At 42.0% G+C, this 22,486-nt stretch overlaps 1 long non-coding RNA gene and 1 other non-coding gene across 2 annotated transcripts in view; one reads left to right on the top strand and one right to left on the bottom strand.

The window, feature by feature from the left end:
• The first annotated feature begins 2,255 nt into the window (after positions 1-2,255).
• On the top strand, positions 2,256-2,362 carry LOC140205631 (U6 spliceosomal RNA). The gene has a single exon (XR_011887899.1). It is a non-coding gene; the product is annotated as a U6 spliceosomal RNA (small nuclear RNA).
• A 19,352-nt stretch (positions 2,363-21,714) lies between these two features.
• LOC140205265 (uncharacterized) overlaps positions 21,715-22,486 on the bottom strand; it is a 144,747-nt gene continuing 143,975 nt past the window's right edge. The window contains exon 3 of the long non-coding RNA XR_011887804.1: positions 21,715-22,254. This is a non-coding gene — a long non-coding RNA (uncharacterized lncRNA). The remainder of the gene's footprint in view (positions 22,255-22,486) is intronic.

The raw sequence follows: 22,486 nt of genomic DNA on the forward strand, positions 1-22,486 counted from the left end.
TATGCAATAGGCCAATTCAGAACTGTATTGATTACCATGGTTTCAAGCATTCAGGCTTGAAGATGCCAGACACAGCCAGGAATGAAAATGGAATGATTTCACTACTTCAACAAGTTAGGAACCATGAGCAATTTGAAGGTATTGACGGTCATCTTGAATGTTACAATGAAAATGAAGGGTGCAATCGTCTAACGCAGGGGATCACAACTTTTTTTATTGCATGGACCCCTACCATTAGCCAAGGGGTCCATGAACCCAAGGCTGGTCCAACGCATTGCACGAAGGCAATTCATTATCTGCACCAGGTGTCTGTGCTGATTTTGTTCATTTACAGTCAATCAAAAAAAACACATGGCAGATGAATTCCTCTGTTGATTACTCTTAGGAATAGACAGTTTGATGGTAGTGTTTTAATTCATTCCGTATTTCATTTAAATACATAAATTGTTACTCAGTTAAATGGTAGTTTGTCTTTTTTATATCTTTTAACTATTTCCATGAAACTTCTGCTAATTGGGCCAAAACGTACTGGTCTCATTGAGTCCCAATTAACAGGAATCCACTGTAATTACCTGCATACTACTGCTACTACTAAATAATTTTAAATCTAGAATGTTTTTTTTTAATTCAGATACTAGAGATATGAAAGAAACCCAGAAAATGCTGGCAACACATATGAAGTCAGGCATCATCTGTGAAAAGAATAACAGATCAAAGACGCTTTGTCAGAACTAAGGCTACGTCCACACTAGACCGGATAAATCTATAACCGAAGCCTTTTTTCTTCGTTTTGACCCTCCGTCCACACTGAAACAGCGTTTTCCTCCCCCTAAAACGCCCTCCAGAGTGTGTAAACTTGAAAACGCTGATTGTACAGAGCAGTGTGGAGGGGTAAATGGATATTTTTAAAAACGCTTTCATGACATGTCAGAACAGATGGCAGCAGCGCGGCATTTCATTGTTTTCTTGAATGCAACCCCCCCACACAACCTAACAACTTCAGAACAGACGGCAATGAGACTGAAGCCAGAAGAGTTAGAAATGTACTCACCGAATACTTTGACCCATAACTTACTCAATAAATAGGTATACTCACTTTGCCCTGTTTTCTGTCCTTGCTTGCATGAAGGTGGTTTACCTATTTACGCAAGTACTTCTCTGACAATAGATGTGTAACAGCCTAATGTAACATTGTATGGAAATACAAGATAACACTGATGCAGACATGTTTTATACATTTAACAAGGCGCTTTATTTGTCATGGTCCCTTCTGGCAATCCCCCACCTTACTATTTACCTCAGGAATTGGGCTTCAATCCCCTCATTTAATTTCCAATCATTCCCAGGTTCCACTAACTACACACACCTGTTTTCCATCAGAAAACGTAGGATAAACACCCTGTGATCACAACAAGGAGCTGCCAGTTTGTTGGTCAACTCTGGTGTGAGTAATCTTGTTTCATGGTTCTTAGGACTGTTAGTTCTAAGTTTAGCATCGCTCCTGGATTCTCTCCAAGCCCAAGACTTTGGGTAAAGACTCGCCTGGAAACCGATTCCACACTCGCTATGGCGATAACGCCTCCTGACTCTGCACCTGGGTTCGTCTACCGCCACACTCATGTAACATTATTAACGTATTGCTTGTGCAAACATTTAATAGATGCAATTGTCACTTTTGCCCAGTAACTCGTCTTATTGCACATGTTAAATACAGCAAAATAATACACAAAGACACAGTAAAAGTAAAGGCAAACAAATGAGGTAACAGCAAATTTCACTTTTGCCCAGTAACAAGCCTTACTGCATTTTGTTGTAGCTGTCGTCCCTTTGATCGGTGAAGAGACTATGGCTATAGGAACTGCTTCTGGACAAACGTGGACCAACTCTTTCATTTGGTAATTTCCTTTTAAGTTTTTCAAGTTTAACTGGACAAATGCGCACCAAGTACACCGTTTCCTCTTCACTCGTTTTCCGTGTGTCCTGCACATGTCCAGTAGGAGGAGATGCAACCAAATATCCATTCTAATGTGGACGGAGGTATTTTGAAAAACGCCTGGTGTGGACGCCTATCGTTTTTATGTGAAACCGGCATTTTCAAAATTACCCGGTCTAGCGTGGATGTAACCTAAGAAAGTGACTACCTTGTTTGTCGTGTAATTTATTTATCAGTGGAATGTAGTTCAGTTGGAATTATGAAATATTTTGTACATTGCCTGTCAGAGTTTAATGAATCATATAAATATACAACAAAAGATGTGCTAGCTTCAGCAGCATATATACTAAAATTAGAACGATACAGAGAAGGTTAGCATAGCATGGCAAAAGAGGTGACCTGCCAGTTGAAGAAGTGTTACCTATTCTAGTGCCACATTCCACCTTCTTGCCCCTGATCTATGGTCTTGCAGGTTAAAGGTCTCATGTATCACATCCAGAGACCTCTTAAATGAGGCAAGGGTTTCTGTATCTCTCACCCCGTTGGGCAGTGAATTCCAGACTTTTACCATATATTGGTTATTTCTTCCCCCCTCCCCCCCATTTACCTCTATCGTTTCTGTGTTCTCTAGATTTTCACCTCTAAATCAAGGATTATTGATCTTTTTCATGTATTCTATAAAGGCCTCTCATCATTTACAACTCAATTAAATCTCCTCAGAGTTTCTTGTTCCAAAGAAAGCATTCCAGCACCACCAACCTTACTAAAAACTAAAGATTGTCCAGTTCTGTATTCTTCATTTTATTTTATTTAGAGATACAGAGTGGAGTAGGCCCTTTGGCCCTTGGAGCCATGCTGCCCCACAGCCCCAGCAACCCCCAACAACTCTGATTTAACCCTAACCTGATCACGGAACAATTCACAATGACCAATTAACCAACCTGGCTCATCTTTGGACTGTGGGAGGAAACCGAAGAAAGCTCACCCATTCTGTGGGGAGGACATAGAGAGACTTTGTACAGAGGAGGCCTGGACTGAACTTGGAATTCCAATGCCCTGAGCCGTGATAGCATCGAGCTAACTGCTATGCCTCCGTGGCATATTCTACTGATCAGAGCTATACATTAGATTCAAGCTGAAAGAAGTGTAGAAGATGATAAGAGGCATAGGCAGAGTGGACAGCCGGAGACCTTTTTCCCACAACAGAAATGATTAATGCAGGATTGCATAATTTTATGGTGATTAGTATAAGGGGGATGTCAGAGATAAGTTCTTTAAGCAGAATGTAGTGGATGTATGGAATATCCTGCCAGGGGTAATGGTAGAAGTGGATACATTAGAAACTTTAAGAAAATTCTTAGAGACGCATGGATGATAGAAAAATGCAGGTCTATATAGAAGGGAAGGGTTAGATTGATCTTAGAGTAGGTTAAAACTGTGGTACAAAATCATGGGCTAAAGGGTGTGTGCTTTGATATAATGCTGTATGTTCTACACATGTTCTAAACTGTAGTCTAACAAACGATGTATGCAATTCTAGCATAATCTCCTTGCTATTGTATTCTATTCCTTCCTAATAAAATGTAGCATCTTATATGTATTTTTAATTGCCTTATCTACATATTCTACTACTCGTACAGGTCAGTGAGTATACATTCTAATGTCCAAGACACATTTATTGCCATATCTTTTAGTCCAATTCCCAAACTATCTTTTAATATCTGCTTCTCATACCTATATAATTGGCAGTGCTTACACTTAAGATTATTTCTCTCCTGAGGATACCTAACTATGTGATTACTGATAAAATGTTCAACTTTTCAAGACAAATTCCAACATTGTCTCTTCTCTGGTTGCTTGCTGGGCAAAACAATTCAGAAAATAGTTCTGAAAGCATTCTATTAAACTATCCTCCTACTCAGTCTAAGTCTGGCAAATTTATTTGTTCAGCCTAGGTGAAGAATAAAATCATCACAATTATAATTTTATCTTAGTGCCTTGCTCATTTGATGTCGCTGCAGTTTGGGACCATGTAAAGTGAACCCACTTCAATTTGCATATATATCTAATGCTTACCTACTCCAATGCTACTTCCTGAAATTCCAAGTCAAGGTCATTAATACAAATTTTATGTTTCTTTCCTTTGAACACTCAGCTATCTTTATCTCTAAGCATCTCACTCCTCCACTTTCAAGCCCATCACCAGCATTTTTCACCTTAAATGTTTTGCAATAAATTGAAGATCATGACTGCACAATGACCTCAGCTCTGTAGCAGCAGTGAAGATTCTTCATGTTTCAATTATCCTGTTTTTAATCTGAAAGCATGTCACGTATAAATATTTATAATTAGGATGATTCAAATTCTGAATAAATTGTGGTCGAGCAATCTCTGAATTCATGCACCCAGTAAAAACTCTGTCATGGCATTTTTAATAACCACGTAGTTAGCACTTAGTGCAAATGATATCTTGTGTTATGATAGGGAGGGTGGATTTATTTTTAATTTCAGCTTTCAGCAGAGAGATGTGAATTTGATGTTAGTGTAATAATACATGTTTTTTCATGTACAACCTCTAAAGCCATGATTGAACAGTTTTACAATTGCACTAATCCATTAAATATTTCAGGGGTCAAAATCAAATGAAACATACTTCTTTGAATTCAAAACAAATTTGACATTTCTAGCCATTGCCAGATAACAATTTTATATTAAAATAGCCTTCGACTGAAATCAAAACTGGTTCTGAGCAGTGATATCATGGGCAATGTCATCAGCATTAAAGGTAAAGCACAACTTACTAAATTATATCAATAAAAATTACACCATCTACAGAAGCAAATACTGCAGTTTCTACAAGAACATCAGTTTGAGTGCTTGCAGGAAGCACATATCAATAAGTGAAGGTTAGTTGTTTAACAAAATATTATCTTGACATAAATAGCACCTTGGCAACCCTACGTAGCATCTGAAATGATCAATAGTTCAGGTAACACCCATTCATTATCCCATTTGTCATTTTATCTCAAATAACCTTCACTTACATTTAAAGAAAGAACTACAATTCAACAATTGCAGTTAGAAATATACTGCTTGTATAAATGCAAGTGACACAGTCTTCTATGCATTGGTGAGTCAGGTGCTTATTCAGATTTTTTTAATATTGTGAGAATTCCTGCCTCTATCACCTCCTCAAGCAATGTGTTCAAGATCGTAATAACCCTTTGGTAAAAACATACCCTCCAATCTCCTCTCACACTCTTACTACTCGCCTGTCCTCTATGGTTTTAGATACGTCCATTATGGGAAAATGTTTTCCCACTGTTTGACCTCAGAATGGCCTCCATGGTCTTGAATGCCTTTATCTGGTTAAAGCAACAGTACATGCTTCACCTGTGCTGATTCATACTGAACCAATAAAGCTATGCTTTACAATCATGACTTTGGGTAAATATACGTCTACTTTTCATAAGACCATAAGACTTAGGAGCAGAATTAAGCCATCCAGCCCATGGAGTCTGTCCTGCCATTCCATCACAGCTGATTAATTATGCCTCTCAACCCCATTCACCTGCCTTCTCCCCATAACCTTTGACACCCTTACTAATTAAGAACTCCACTTGAAATATACCCAATGACTTGGCCTCCACAGCTGTCTGTGGCAATAAATTCCACAGATTCACCACACTCTGGCTAAAGAAATTCCTCCTCATTTCTATTCTAAAGGGATGATTTTCTATTCTGAGGTTGATTCTAGATTACCCACTATACGAAACATCCTCTCCACATCCACTCTATCTAGGCCTTTCAATATTTGATAGATTTGATGAGGCATCAGATCCTAATAAGGACAACATTAACCTAACATTGCCATTGAAATGATTGTATTAAAAACCTCAAAGAACCTTCTTCACAAATGATCTAGGTTCTGGAATGGTGAAGAGGGAAGAGAAAGTGTCCGTGTGCTTTTCTGAAGCTTAACCTGGAGATCTTGGGTCATAAAATACTAGAATTGGAATTGAAATCACGTGTGCTGAAACACAGTGAAAAGCTTGTCTTGCATATTGTTCATACAGATCAAATCATTACAGAGTATTGATGTAGAACAAGGTAAAACAATAACGATGCAGAATAAAGTGTAACAGCTACAGAGAAAGTTCAGTGTAAGTAAGCAATAAAGTGCAAGATCATAATGAGGTAGATTATAAAGTCAAGAATCCATCTATCATGCCATTTAACAGTCTTATTACAGTGGGGTAGAAGCTGTCCTTAAGCCTGGTGGTACATGCTTTCAGGCTTTTTCTATTTTCTGCCAGATGAGTGAGGGGAGAAGACAGCCCCACACCAGGAGGAAACATAGAAACATAGAAAATAGGTGCAGGAGTAGGCCATTCGGCCCTTCGAGCCTGCACCGCCATTTATTATGACCATGGCTGATTATCCAACTCAGAACCCCGCCCCAGCCTTCCCTCCATACCCCCTGACCCCTGTAGCCACAAGGGCCATATCTAACTCCCTCTTAAATATAGCCAATGAACTGGCCTCAACTGTTTCCTGTGGCAGAGAATTCCACAGATTCACCACTCTCTGTGTGAAGAAGTTTTTCCTAATCTCAGTCCTAAAAGGCTTCCCCTCTATCCTCAAACTGTGGCCCCTCGTTCTGGACTTCCCCAACATCGGGAACAATCTTCCTGCATCTAGCCTGTCCAATCCCTTTAGGATCTTATACATTTCAATCAGATCCCCCCTCAATCTTCTAAATTCCAACGAGTACAAGCCCAGTTCATCCAGTCTTTCTTCATATGAAAGTCCTGCCATCCCAGGAATCAATCTGGTGAACCTTCCTTGTACTCCCTCTATGGCAAGGATGTCTTTCCTGAGATTAGGGGACCAAAACTGCACACAATACTCCAGGTGTGGTCTCACCAAGGCCTTGTACAACTGCAGTAGTACCTCCCTGCTCCTGTACTCGAATCCTCTCGCTATAAATGACAGCATACCATTCGCCTTTTTCACCGCCTGCTGTACCTGCATGCCCACTTTCAATGACTGGTGTATAATGACACCCAGGTCTCGTTGCACCTCCCCTTTTCCTAATCGGCCACCATTCAGATAATAATCTGTTCTCCTATTTTTGCCACCAAAGTGGATAACTTCACATTTATCCACATTAAATTGCATCTGCCATGAATTTGCCCACTCACCCAACCTATCCAAGTCACCCTGCATCCTCTTAGCATCCTCCTCACAGCTAACACTGCCACCCAGCTTCGTGTCATCCGCAAACTTGGAGATGCTGCATTTAATTCCCTCATCCAAGTCATTAATATATATTGTAAACAACTGGGGTCCCAGCACTGAGCCTTGCGGTACCCCACTAGTCACCGCCTGCCATTCTGAAAAGGTCCCGTTTATTCCCACTCTTTGCTTTCTGTCTGCTAACCAATTCTCCACCCACACCAATACCTTACCCCCAATACCGTGTGCTCTAATCTCCTGTGTGGGACCTTGTCAAAAGCCTTTTGAAAATCCAAATATACCACATCCACTGGTCCTCCCCTATCCACTCTACTAGTTACATCCTCAAAAAATTCTATGAGATTCGTCAGACATGATTTTCCTTTCACAAATCCATGCTGACTTTGTCCGATCATTTCACCGCTTTCCAAATGTGCTGTTATCACATCCTTGATAACTGACTCCAGCAGTTTTCCCACCACCGACGTTAGGCTAACCGGTTTATAATTCCCCGGTTTCTCTCTCCCTCCTTTTTTAAAAAGTGGAGTTACATTAGCCACCCTCCAATCCTCAGGAACTAGTCCAGAATCTAACGAGTTTTGAAAAATTATCACTAATGCATCCACTATTTCTTGGGCTACTTCCTTAAGCACTCTAGGATGCAGACCATCTGGCCCTGGGGATTTATCTGCCTTCAATCCCTTCAATTTACTTAACACCACTTCCCTACTAACATGTATTTCACTCAGTTCCTCCATCTCACTGGACCCTCTGTCCCCTACTATTTCTGGAAGATTATTTATGTCCTCCTTAGTGAAGACAGAACCAAAGTAATTATTCAATTGGTCTGCCATGTCCTTGCTCCCCATAATCAATTCACCTGTTTCTGTCTGCAGGGGACCTACATTTGTCTTTACCAGTCTTTTCCTTTTTACATATCTATAAAAGCTTTCACAGTCCATTTTTATGTTCCCTGCCAGTTTTCTCTCATAACCTTTTTTCCCCTTCCTAATTAAGCCCTTTGTCCTCCTCCGCTGAACTCTGAATTTCTCCCAGTCCTCAGGTGAGCCACTTTCTCTGGCTAATTTGTATGCTTCTTCTTTGGAATTGATACTATCCCTAATTTCTCTTGTCAGCCACGGGTGCACTACCTTCCTTGATTTATTCTTTTGCCAAACTGGGATGAACAATTGTTGTAGTTCATCCATGCAACCTTTAAATGCTTGCCATTGCATATCCACCGTCAATCCTTTAAGTGTCATTTGCCAGTCTATCTTAGCTAATTCACGTCTCATACCTTCAAAGTTACCCCTCTTTAAGTTCAGAACCTTTGTTTCTGAATTAACTATGTCACTCTCCATCTTAATGAGGAATTCCACCATATTATGGTCACTCTTACCCAAGGGGCCTCTCACGACAAGATTGCTAATTAACCCTTCCTCATTGCTCAAAACCCAGTCCAGAATAGCCTGCTCTCTAGTTGGTTCCTCGACATGTTGGTTCAAAAAACCATCCCGCATACATTCCAAGAAATCCTCTTCCTCAGCACCTCTACCAATTTGGTTCACCCAATCTACATGTAGATTGAAGTCACCCATTATAACTGTTGTTCCTTTATTGCACACATTTCTAATTTCCTGTTTAATACCATCTCCGACCTCACTACTACTGTTAGGTGGCCTGTACACCACTCCCACCAGCGTCTTCTGCCCCTTAGTGTTACGCAGCTCTACCCATATCGATTCCACATCTTCCCGGCTTATGTCCTTCCTTTCTATTGCGTTAATCTGTTCTTTAACCAGCAACGCCACCCCACCTCCCCTTCCTTCATGTCTATCCCTCCTGAATATTGAATATCCCTGAACGTTGAGCTCCCATCCCTGGTCACCCTGGAGCCATGTCTCTGTGATCCCAACTATATCATAATCATTAATAACAATCTGCACTTTCAATTCATCCACCTTATTACGAATGCTCCTTGCATTGACACACAAAACCTCCACACATCAGGGAAAACAGAAACCCACGACCAGCTTTATTATTACTGATATATGTTGTGAGGTTTGTTGTCTTGTATCAGCAGTAAAGTGCAATGCATAAAATAAACCATGTTACAATAAGAAAAAATGCATACAGTATATAATAAATAACCAAGTTGTGCAAAATAGTGAGTCATAAACAAGAGAAAACCTGCAGATGCTGGAAATCACAGTAATGCACACAAAATGCTGGAGGAACTCAACAGGCCAGACAGCATCTATGGCAAAGAGTAAACAGTCGACGGTGCAGGCCAAGACTCTTCATCCGGACTGGAAAAAAGAGCTGAGAAGTCAATGTAAGAAGGTGTGGGGGGGTGGGGGAGGAAGAAATGCAAGGTACTAGGTGACAGGGTGAGGGGGAGGGATGAAGTAAAGAGCTGGGAAGTTGATTGGTGAAAGAGATAAAGGGGGAGGGGTAGAAGCACCAAAAAGATGCGATGGGCAAGAGTACTTATTCTTCTCCACCCCCGCCCCCCACTTTCTTACTCTGACTTCTCATCTCTTTTTCCTGTCCTGATGAAGGATCTCGGTCCGAAACGTTGACTATTTACTCTTTCCCATAGATGCTGCCTGGTCTGCTGAGTTCCTCCAGCACTTAGAGTGCATTAGAGCAAAATAGCGAGGTAGTGTTCATGGGTTCATATTCTATTCAGAAATCTGATGCTGGAAGGGAAGACGCCGTTCCTAAAATGCTGAGTGTGTATCTTCAAACTCCTGTATCTCCCCTCTACGGTAGTTATGAGAAGAGGGCATGTCGTGGATGGTGGGGTCCACAATGATGGACGCTGCCTTTTTAATGGCATTGCCTTTTGAAGATGTTCTCCGTACTGGGGAAGCTAATGCCCACAATGGATCTGGCTGAGCTTGCAATCCTCTGAGGTTTGTCCAAGGACTATAGCTCAACATAAATTGCAGGAGATAGCTGCAGTAATGTCAGCAAGAAGACGACCTCCAGAGATGTGCAGAATGCAGAAACAAGGGTCATTATTGGTCAACATATCTCAAGATGAAATTTCAACACTTCAAACTGCACCACAAACATCTTTCTTTCTACTGCGACATTCAGAGACCAAGTCTACAGAGATGACTGATTAGTTAACTGAGCATTGATGAACACAAGGCACTAATTTAATATCCTCAGCTTGAAATGACGTTAATTCACTTCGTGTTAAGTCCAGAGATACTTCCAGTAATTCAATGGGAAAGAAATATTTTCTTAACTAAATCTTCTCCCCCTCAGTGCTGAGTCTGAATGGTTCTGCACACATATCCACTGCCAATATGTCAAATAAATGGCTGAACCTTTGTTCTTTATGGTTTGATGGTAACTTTAAATCAGTACCTTCTCTACAGAAACTTCATGAATCATTGCACCAGCATCAACTTTGCTGCTGATATTGCTATTCCAAGCATGCCTGTTAAGGCAGGTATCTCTAAGGCCTTTAATTCTCACAATTTATTAAATTCTCAAAATTCTACTTGATAGAGAAAACAGTGGCAATCACAGGATATGGGGCTATTGCAGGAAATTAGGGTTGGAGTAATTGTCAGCCATGATTTCATTGAATATCAAAGATAACTTGAAAGGCAAATAGTGTCCTCCTCATTTTGTTTCATATATTCTTTGGTGATGCTCAGCTTGGTGAAAGGTGACCTGGGTCAAATCTAACATAGTGCACTAAATTAAGAGATACCAATGTATGAGAACATAAGAAATGGGAGCAGGAGTAGACCATCTGGCCCAACTAGCCTGCTCTGCCATTCAATAAGATCATAGCTGATCTAGCCATGGACTCGTCTCCACCTACCTACCTTTTCCCCATAACCCTTAATTTCCCTACTATGCAAAAATCTATTCAACCTTGTCTTAAATATATTACTGAGGTAGCTCCACTGCTTCATTGGGCAGAGAATTCTACAGATTCATCACTCTCTGGTAAAAGCAGTTCCTCCTCTTCTCCATCCTAAACCTATTCCCCCGAATCTTGAGGCCATGTCCCTTAGTTCTGTTCTCACCTATCAGTGGAAATAACTTTCCTGCCTCTATTTTATCTATCCCTTTCATAATTTTATATGTTTCTATAAGATCTCCTCTCATTCTTCTGAATTCCAGCAAGAATAGTCCCAGGTGACTCAGTCTCTCTTCATAGTCTAACCCCCTCATCTCTGGAATCAACCTGGTGAACCTCATCTGCACCACCTCCAAAGCCAGTATATCCTTCCTCGAGTAAGGAGACCAGAACTGCACGCAGTACTCCAGGTGCAGCCTCACCAGTACGCTGTATAGTTGCAGCATAACCTCCTGGCTCTTAAATTCAGTCCCTCTAGCAATGAAGGCTAACATTCCATTTGCGTTCTTGATATCCTGCTGCACCTGCAAACCAACCTTCTGTGACTCATGCACAAAATATTTGTTGGCTCTGGGTCTGTACTCCTGGAATTTAGAAGAATGGGGGGTGGGAAGGAAATCTTATTGAAACCTCTCAAATATTGAAAGGCTCAGATAGAGTGGACATCAAGAGTATGTTTCCTATAGTGGGGGAATCTGGGAAAAGAGGGCACCGTCTCAGAATATAAGGACATCCCATTAGAACAGAGATGAGGAGGAATTTCTTTAGCCAGTGGGTGGTTAATTTGTGAAATTTATTGCTATTAACAGCTGTGGAGGCCAAGTCATTGAGTATGTTTAAAACTGATGTTGATAGATCCTTAATTTTTAAGAGTGTCAAATGTTACAGGGAGAAGGCAGGAAAATGATGTTGGAGTAATAAATCAGCCATGATAGAATAGCAGAGCAGACTTGATGGGTTAATGGCCTAACCCTGCTCATATGTGTTATTGTCTTAATGTTTTATTATTTTGAGGAGTATTCACAGGTGAGTCCCTGGAAGCACTGAATAATTATAATGGTAAGAATGCTGTATGCCAGTCCACTCATTCGTAGGCACTAGACGAAAACTACAGAGTTTCCCTGGCGATTGACAACCTTGAAAATTGCTCACAAACTCAAGGATTGCTCTTGGAAAACAGAGATAAAGCCTTTCAAAGGTTCAAAGGTTCATTTTATTTTACTATCAAAGTATGTATGCTGAATGCAACTCTGAGATTTGTCTTCTCCAGGCAGCCATAAAATACAGAAAACCAGAGAAGTAGTTGAAAGAAAGGCATCAATCCCCAAGGCATGAAAAGGAAAAAGAACAAAAAATTGCAATCCTCAATCCCTCCCTTGCACAAAAACAGATCATCCATATGGAGAAACAACAACAAGAACATCAAACACCGAACTTCTAGCCCACCAGTCGTCAACAAGAAAGTATGGGCCAGAACAGGTGCTGTTTTCTCCTGGTAGGGATTAGTTTTTAGTTCCAAGTGCTCCTGTCACATTTTGTCACCCTGCAAACTTATCCTTCAATCTCTTTGAATTATGGAGGACAGCATATATATAAATGTCTCTCTCCAGCAGACTTCATCATGATCATCATGACTCCAGTATTTCTACTATTTTTTTAATGTTTCTTAATTGTACATATGATTTTTTTTTGTGTTCTATCACTGAGCTGCAGTGAACCATCTGATTGGCCTATCAGAGTTCTCTTTGGGAACTAGTTGACTTGATCAGTATTTCTGATCTGGCTATTGTTCACGATTGCACTTAATTAAAAAAAAATGAAAAAAAAAACATAGAATTTAAAGAAGCTAATCTGAACTCAGTTAGTTTGAACTACAGCCTAATCCACAAATCTCAGAATTTCAATAGCATCTCCGAGAGCATCGGGATCCAGCATCTGAGAGCGGCGATTTGAACTAGCAGCCCCTCTGAGGGTGGTGATTGGAACCAGAGGCCCATCTGAGGTAGGTGACTCTGACATGAGCTTCTTCATGTGATGTCCGTTAAAAGGTGTAATTTGTAATTCGCTCATTGTTGTCACATGTACTGTAATGCGGTGAAAAGCTTTGTTTGCATGCCATCCAAACAGATCAGTCCATAAAGATGTAGAATCATAATGAGGCTATTTGGCTCATCGAGTCTGTCCGCCATTTGGTCATAGCTGAAATATTTTCCCTCTCAAACCTATTCTCCCACCTTCCTTCTCTGTAATCATTGACGTCCTATCTCATCAAGAATCTATCGGTGCAAACACAAAAAAATCTGCAGATGCTGGAAATTCAAGCAACGCACACAAAATGCTGGTGGAACGCAGCAGGCCAGGCAGCATCTATAGGAAGAAGTACGTTCGACCCTTCGTCAGCACTAACTGAAAGAAGAGATAGTAAGCAATTTGAAAGTGGGAGGGGGAGGGGGAGATCCGAAATGATTGAAGAGGACAGAAGAGGGAGGGAAGAAGCTAAGAGCTGGAAAGTTGAATGGCAAAAGGGATACAGAGTTGGAGAAGGGGGAGGATCATGGGACAGGAAGCCTAGGGAGATAAAAACGGGGAGGGGAGCCTAGAGGAAGATGGCAAGCTGGCAAGGAGTGATTGTGAGAGGGACAGAGAGAGAAAAGGAAAAAAGGGGGGTAAATAAAAATAAATAAGGGATGGGGTAAGAAGGGGAGGAGGGGCATTAACGGAAGTTAGAGAAGTCAATGTTATTGCCATCAGGTTGGAGGCTACTCAGACAGAATATAAGGTGTCATTCCTCCAACCTGAGTTGGCAGTTGATCTTGAGAGCAGAGGAGGCCATGGATTGACATATCAGAATGGGAATGGGACGTGGAATTAAAATGTGTGGCCACTGGGAGATCCTGCTTTCTCTAGCGGACAGAGCATAGGTGCTCAGTGAAACGGTCTCCCAGTTTGCGTAGGGTCTCACCAATACATAGAAGGCCACACCGGGAGCACCAGACGCAGTATATCACACCAGCCAACTCACAGGTGAAGTGTCGCCTCACCTGGAAGGACTGTCTGGGGCCCTGAATGGTGGTGAGGGAGGAGGTGTAAGCGCAGGTGTAGCACTTGTTCCACTTACAAGGATAAGTGCCGGGAGGGAGATTAGTGGGAAGGGATGGGTGGGACAAATGGACAAGGGAGTCGTGTAGGGAGCGATCCCTGCGGAAAGCAGAAAGACAGGAGGATGGAAAGATGCGCTTGGTGGTGGGATCCCGTTGGAGGTGGTGGAAGTTATGGAGAATTGTATGTTGGACCCGAAGGCTGGTGGGGTGGTAAGTGAGGACAAGGGGAACCTTATTCCTAGTGGGGTGGTGGGAGGATGGAGTGAGAGCAGATGTGCGTGAAATGGGAGAGATGCGTTTGAGAGCAGAGTTGATGGTGGAGGAAGGGAAGCCCTTTTCTTTAAAAAAGGAAGACATCTCCTATGTCCTGGAATGAAAAGCCTCATCCTGAGAGCGGATGCAGCGGAGACGACGGAATTGCGAGAAGGGGATAGCATTCTTGCAAGAGACAGGGTGGGAAGAGGAATTGTCCAGGTAGCTGTGAGCGTACGTAGGCTTATAGTAGACATCAGTAGATAAGCTGTCTCCAGAGATAGAGACAGAAAGATCAAGAAAAGGGAGGGAGGTGTCGGAAACGGACCACGTAAATTTGAGGGCAGGGTGAAAGTTGGAGGCGAAGTTAATGAAGTCAACGAGCTCAGCATGCATGCAGGAAGCAGCACCAATGCAGTCGTCAATGTAGCGAAGAAAAAGTCAGGGACGGATACCAGTATAGGCTTGGAACATGGATTGTTCCACCAAGCCAACAAAAAGGTAGGCATAGCTGGGGCCCATACGGGTGCCCATGGCTACACCTTTAGTTTGGAAGAAGTGGGAGGAGCCAAAGGAGAAATTATTAAGAGTAAGGACCAATTCCGCTAGACAGAGGAGAGTGGTGGTAGAGGGGAACTGGTTAGGTCATGAATCCAAAAAGAAGCAGAGAGCTTTGAGACCTTCCTGGTGGGGGATGGAGGTATGTAGGGCGTGGACATCCATGGTGAAAATAAGGTGGTGGGGGCCAGGGAACTTAAAATCATCGAAAAAATTCAGAGCGTGAGAAGTGTCACAAACATAGGTGGGAAGGGATTGAACAAGGGGGGATAAAACAGTGTCGAGGTATGCAGAAATGAGTTCGGTGGGGCAGGAGCAAGCTGAGACAATGGGTCTACCTGGACAGACAGGTTTGTGGATCTTAGGTAGGAGGTAGAAATGGGAAGTGCGGGGTTTGGGAACTATGAGGTTGGTAGCAGTGGATGGGAGATCCCCAGAGCTGATAAGGTTGGTGATGGTGTGGGAGACAATGGCCTGGTGCTCCTTAGTGGGGTCATGATCAAGGGGTAAATAATCTATCGACCTCCGCTTTACATGGAGATAGTACAAAAGGGGAAACATTAACAGAATGCAGAATACTGTTGCTATGGTTACAGAGAATTTGCCGTTCAGGTGGACAAATAAGGAGCAACAGCCATTAAAAGACAGATTAAAAGATCAAAAGTTCACCTTTCCCGTACAAGAAGTCCATGCAAGTGTCTTATAACAGCAGGATAGAAATAATCCTTAAACCTTCCATGCTTTGATGGTTTCTCATACTGGACAGAGCTCAAATGAGAATAGCTGACTGTTGTTATATGGTGGGAGGGGTCCTTCTTTTCACAGTGAAAGCCGTGCATGAGAAGTCAGGGAAGTCAAGGGATGTTCCCTTCATGACAGTCAGTGAGCTTTTAGAGAGTTCATGACTATATGTCCAGAAGGGGCCTCATGTGGATCACCACAATCTGGGACTGTAGGACATCAGCCTTCCCAGCATTGAGAAAATCTATAAAAGGCAATACCTCAAGAAGGCATCATCCATCATGATGGACCCTCAGCATCCAGGATGTACCCTCATCTCCATTACTACCATCAATGAGGAAGCTCAGGAGCCAGAAGATCCACACTTAACGTTTCAGGAACAGCTTCTTCCCCTCAGTCATCAGATTTCTGAATAGTCCATGACCCTCAAACACTACCTTCAATATTTTGCTCTCTTTTAGCACTATTTATTATTTTCATATGTTCTTATTGTAATTTATAGTAATTTGTATGTTTTGCACTGAATTGCTGCCACAAAACAACAAATATCATGACATACGTCAGTGATATTATACCTGATACTGATTCTGTCTGTACATATAATTCATTTTTCAGATTTTCTCATGACAGGATGTAAACAATAGCTGCCTTCTTTATTGTCACAGTCAAATCTGTCTACTTATTGTGACAGTACCTGCTCAGAATTATTCTATCTTAGATAAAGCCCACAATGTTCTTAAAAGGGAAATGTATGAATGTAACACAACAATATTGCAACAGCACTGAAGGCATCCATCATATGGCATTCCTGCTGTGATTGTTGCCGATCTCTGCTCATCCTTCTCTTCTTTTTTTACACTCAGTTCTTCCTGCTTTGGTTCTTTAAGGTTGTCATAGGCGAGGATGGTAATGGTGACAAATTCCCACTACCTCTTAAATAGTCCCAATGGTGTACCCCTCAAATAGCCTCTGACAACCCAGTCCAGCTCCTGGCCTTCACAGTACATGTGGCTTAGCTACTAAGCCGGCAGAACCGTTTCCGCTGACAGGAGAAGGAGCAAAGGCTGGTTACTGGCACCTCAGAACCAGTCACTTCAGGCAGATGGGGCTCATGAGACATGGTTGGCAGCTCACCTAGGAGAAGGAAAACTCTGATCTCAAACCTCCGCTACCTTGCTGCTATACCCACTCACGGGAAAAGCTTTAGGCGTAAACCCTGAGGGAAAAATCTGGAGCTGGAGTCCCTAAGGCACTCCTACATTGAGTTCAACACTGACTGGCAACTCCCGTGACTCTCCTGGTACCAAAATGTTTGGGTCTCTGCCATTCCTCTGGGTATATCAGATATGTGGAGAGGTGGAGTTTGCTATATGGGCAAAAGTTTGCTCTTCATTTCGTACTGTCCCAGCTTGGGTATCAAGATGGCTAGGACGCAACATCCATGGTTGAACCTGACCGACAGAGGTCTCATTCACCCACTTTTCCTGCTCTTCCCTCAACATAGAACAAGGAACTTTACAGCACAGGAACAGGCCCTTCAGCCCACAAAGTTGTGCCAAACTAATTAAGCTAATGACACTAAATTCCTTCTACCTTCACCCTTCTCTGAGTTGGCTGCCTCCCGTTGCCACCTGTTACTGTTGCTACGATACCTCCTGCTGTGATTGTTTGGTCTAGCCTGAGAGAGTCTGGTTAAGGTCACCTGACCCCAGCCTGATCGTGTTTTTTTAGTTTTAAACATTATCAATTAGTTTAATCTCTAGTTTTTATCTTGCCCCATGTCACCCTTTAATTAAGAGTTACGTAATTTTGTTATCCTCTATTCCTTACACATTAATGCGCCAAACAAAGAGCCTCTTAAATGTCTCTATCTTATCTACCTCTAACGCAGCATATTCTGGGCACCCACAACCCTTTGTGTGAACAACTTAGCTGCACATCTTCTTTGAACTTTCCCCTCTCACCTTAAATGCATCTCCTTCTATTAGACATTTTGACTCCAGGAAAAGTGATACCTGCTGTTTAATCTTTCTATGCTTCTCATATCTTGCAGTTTATTGTTTACTTGCACTGCACTTCTTGATAGTTTTTACACTTTATCCTGCATGGTTATTGTTTTACCTTATTCTAGCTTAATGCATTATGTAATGATTGGACCTGAATAAGCAGTGTGCAACACAAGTTTTTCACTGTATCTTGGAACAATAGTAAACCAATTCCAATACCAATAATTTTATAAACTTCTATCATGTGTCCCCTTAGCCTCTGCAAGTCCAGAAAAACCAACCTTAGTTTATCCAATCTTTCTTTACAACACGTACCTTCTAATTCAGACAGCATCCTGGTAAACCTCTTCTCTAACCTTGCTATCATTTCCACATCTCTTGTAGCAGTTAGTGTGGTGCTATTACCCCTCAGGGTGTCGAAGTTCATAGTTCAATCCCGGTATCCATTGTAATGGATTTTTATGTCCTCCACGTGGAATGTGTGGGTTTCCTCCGGGTGCTCCAGTTTCCTCCCAGAGTCCAGAGTCCAAATACATACCGGTTAGTAGGTTAAATGGTCATTGTAAGTTGTTCCATGATTAGGCTAGTGTCAAGTTGGAGGTTGCTGGTGGTGCCGCTTGAAGGGCTGGAATGCTATTTCTCTGGATAAATAAATCAATAAATAATGGGGTGACTAGAATTGAATGCAATAGTCCAGATGCAGCCCAATCAGCTGCAACATAACTTTCTGACTCTTGAACTCAGTGCCTGTACTTATAAAGAGAAGCACGCCATGCATCTTTACCACTATATCGACTTGTGCGACCACTTTCAGGGAGCTGTAGAACTCAAGATCCCTCTAACATCAATGCTGCTGAGGCTCCCTCATTTTTGATTTCTCAAGTTGCAACACCTCACCCTTGCCTGGATTAAACCACCAGAAAATGCCTTTGCTCAGCCTTTTGACCAGGCTTTCTAGACACAGCAGGTAACAGTGAGGCTTGAGACCTTTTCAAGTCAGAAATGGAAGGCGCTGCCACAATCGGAATCTGAAGAGGACATTAACAATTAACTTGTGCCTTTATTACATTCTTCAACATTTGAAGTTCCCCAACAACTATGCGAAGATCTTATCTGTGGATTTTAACCCCACCTGCAGCACAATTGTTCCGGAGTTGCCCCACAGCAAGTTAACCCAGCTAGCCGAACCCTATGGTATCTGTCAGCGGTTTATGAACTTACTGGTAGGAAGGAAGCATATGTAAGGCTGGGTTCCAACTTGTCCAATCCTATGTTTCTAAGTAAAGTCTCTCCCCAGAGTTGTGTTCTTTCATCCCTCTTTGTCTCACTTTATACAAATGACTGTACCTCCTCAGACTAATCCATTAAAATCCTAAGGTTCACAGATGACATAACTGTAGCCAGTCCTGTATCTAATAATGATGTGATCTGCTATCAAAGAGAGGTTACTGGCTTACTTGTAACACCTTGGAGCTTAATGCTATCAAGACGGTGTAAAAGAGGATTGACTTCTGCTGACAACCTCCTAAATGCTCCCCTCCATTGGAAATTAACCACAGGCTGTGTCTGTGGTCAAGTCGTTCAAATTCCCGGGGACTACCATTACCAGTACACTAAGTAACACAAGCATGTTACACTGGACACCAGGAAAGCCCAGCAGAGTGTTCTTCCTATGCCAGCTTAGAAAAGTTAACATCTCACGACGTAGCTTGATGAATTGTTGTGATCACCTCTATCACCGATGGTTGCCCACTGCCTCTATCCTCTCCAAGTCCTGGTTACAGCAAGTGGTCCATTCAATGGATGCGATCATTGGCTGTCTGCTATCGACGTTAAAAGGACTACACACCATCTCAGAAGCTTCTTTCCTGTCGCTATCCAGCTTCTCAACAAAACCCACTCTGGTGTGATACTGTACCTGTCCCTGCACAACATCTGTTGATGGTCTTGCCTGCTGTCCTTGTTCCATTGATAATTATTGAGTCTGTTCACATTTATTTAAGTTAAATTATTAACATTTGTGCATGTGACCATTCTGCTAATTCTTGATTGCTCACGACTGTTTGCGTTAATGCCTTGTTCAAAAAGGGCAGGTTACACCTGAACCCGAAGGGGACCAATATCCTGGCGGGAAAGTTTAATAGAGCTGTTAGGGAGGGTTTAAACTAATTTGGCAGGGGGATGGGAACCGGAATGATAGAGCGGAGGAAGGGAACTCTCTTCCTTCAGTTAGTCCTGACGAAGGGTCTCGGCCTGAAACGTCGACTGCACCTCTTCCTAGAGATGCTGCCTGGCCTGCTACGTTCACCAGCAACTTTTATGAAGTAGTCCTTGACTGCATGCAGCACTCAGCCATAAAAATGTGAGTCAATGACCCACTCCAACAAGAAAGTATCTTACAATCTATCCTTCACTTTCAAATAGTTTTCTAGTGTGACTATCTAGACCACCCATACAAAAATCATGTCTTCATGAGTATGTAGATTTTTTCTAGCCAATAATTCAGCTCCAGGCACCATCAAGCATTTTCAATTACAAGGCTTGAGTAAGGACAGTGATGGAATACTCTATACTTGTTAAGGTAAGTGGGCCTCATCCTCAATTTTAAACATTCATACCCTCCCCCACTTGCACAAATGACAATATTTCAGTATCCGTTTTTTTTTTGTTCTAGCTTCCTCTCAGTGTAACTTTAAATCCATTGTCTTTAATGCCAGGAAAGACCAGGTCGGCCAACAGATTAGAAAAACTCTAACTTCAAGTTTTCGTTCAAGATACGCATTATGTTAACTTGGAACTATCACCATTGATGGATCTAAATCCTGGAGCTCACTGCCTACTGTATCTGCACAGTAGGAGTATGTTCAGCAGGAAATTGTTGTGATTCGGGAGGGATAGCTCACTGCCAACTTCCCGAGAGTAATTAGCACTGGGAGATAAATACAGACATTCCCATCATTGCCTATATTCTCTGACAATCCTATCTGGTTCCACTTATGCCCCTTCTCCCAGAGCATCTTGGGAGAAGGACCTGTAGCTCCAGTCATCCAGCAGAGATGCAGAGGGACCATTAAAGATGCACCTTATTTAAGGAGGATTCAGGTGATGAGATGGCAGTGCGTCACATCCAAAGCCTCTTTAGGTGTCGATTTCAGACTAAGCAGTTGGCCCAAGTATTGACTGTAGCAGACTACAGTGCTCAGGGAGAAAGGATAGGCAGCTCCTTAAACTGCTCATTACTTTGGAACAATATTAATTATTTAGCGCTAATGCTGTAAAACTGCATTTCACAGCAGATGCCATCATTCCAATCATGTCCAACACAATGCACGTGTAGTTCATAATGGCCATACATAAGCTGTTTTCCCCATTGATGTAATAAAACATGGAAATCATTGTCATAATGTTGTCTTGAGGGAAACAGTGATTTTCATATACTGTACATAGCACTAAAGAAAGTGCAATTGAATTTCCAGACTGATATCTTCATTTCTTATATTTTTATGTTGATGCAAGAAAATGAATCCAAATAAATCAATATTAGAAGTAATTAGGTGTTGAAGAATATGTTAATGCTAGTTCAAAACATAAACATTTTCCCCAGCACAAAAGTCATTTATAGTGTGTCAAATGGCCAATTTCTTGATTTATCTTGAGCATTAGTATGTAGTTTTCCAGAAATCAATTTTTTTTCTTGCCAATTTTCTCAGCTAGTTTTATAAATCATAAAGTTATACAGCAGAGAAATAAATACTTTAGTCTTACTCATGTATTGCAACCAAGGTGTCTATCTATGCTAATATCACTTGTCTGTGTTCAAAGGTTCAAATGTACAATTTAATGTCAGAGAAATGTATACAATATATGTCCTGAAATGCTTTTTCTTCACAACCATCCAAGAAAACAGAGGATTGCCCCAAGAATGAACAACAGTTAAATGTTAGAACCCCAAAGTCTCCCCCCCAGCTCCCCTCCCTCCTGCGCATAAGCGGCAGCAAGCAACAATCCCCCTCCCCCCACTAGCAAAAAATAAAGCACACCCACTACCAGTACTCAAGCGTGAGCAAAGCAATAATAAAGACACAGATCTGCAGTTACCCCAAAGACTACATTGTTCACCCGATAATTCGACATGCTGTAGGCTTTCTCTCTCCTAATAAGGGAGAAAGAGGTGACTCCATTTTCCAACGAGCGGGGAGACATAACAAACAACTCCCTGGTTTACAATGTCAAAAGTCTGTTATGTCGCTTTTCTCAAGCTCTGTGCCTGAAGATCGCAAAGATCCCGGGTCCGCAGGCACACAGCAGATGTTCCGACTCCCCCAATGACACACGGGTCTCCTTTGGCGACGCTGACTCTTGATTTGCCCGTCTCCAGTTCCTCGAGATCCCAGGCTTCTGAATCCATGCCAAAGTCTTAGGCTGAGACTTTGGCATGCTGAAGAGTGGTCGATTGTGGAACCCCAAGAGCGGGTCCCTTTCCCGCAAAGAGCCGTAGTCAGCGTGTAACTCCAGGTCAGGGTCTTCAAAAGAACCCTGAAAGGGAAAAATAGAGATATTAGAGATGGAATTATTCCGATGAAATATTCCTCAAAACCTTTCCTATCAATGACTGATACCTGTGCCAGTCTTTAAATCATGATTGTATCTGCCTCGATCACCTACAGATTGGGAAAGTGACTTGGAAAAAAGCGAAAAGGAAGCTACGAAAGTGTTAAAGATGGGTTAAATATGTAAGCAAGTGTCTGGCATCGCATATGAAAATGGT

The sequence above is a fragment of the Mobula birostris genome, chromosome 11 (genome assembly GCF_030028105.1).
Source record: "Mobula birostris isolate sMobBir1 chromosome 11, sMobBir1.hap1, whole genome shotgun sequence".
Taxonomy (NCBI): Eukaryota; Metazoa; Chordata; class Chondrichthyes; order Myliobatiformes; family Myliobatidae; genus Mobula; species Mobula birostris.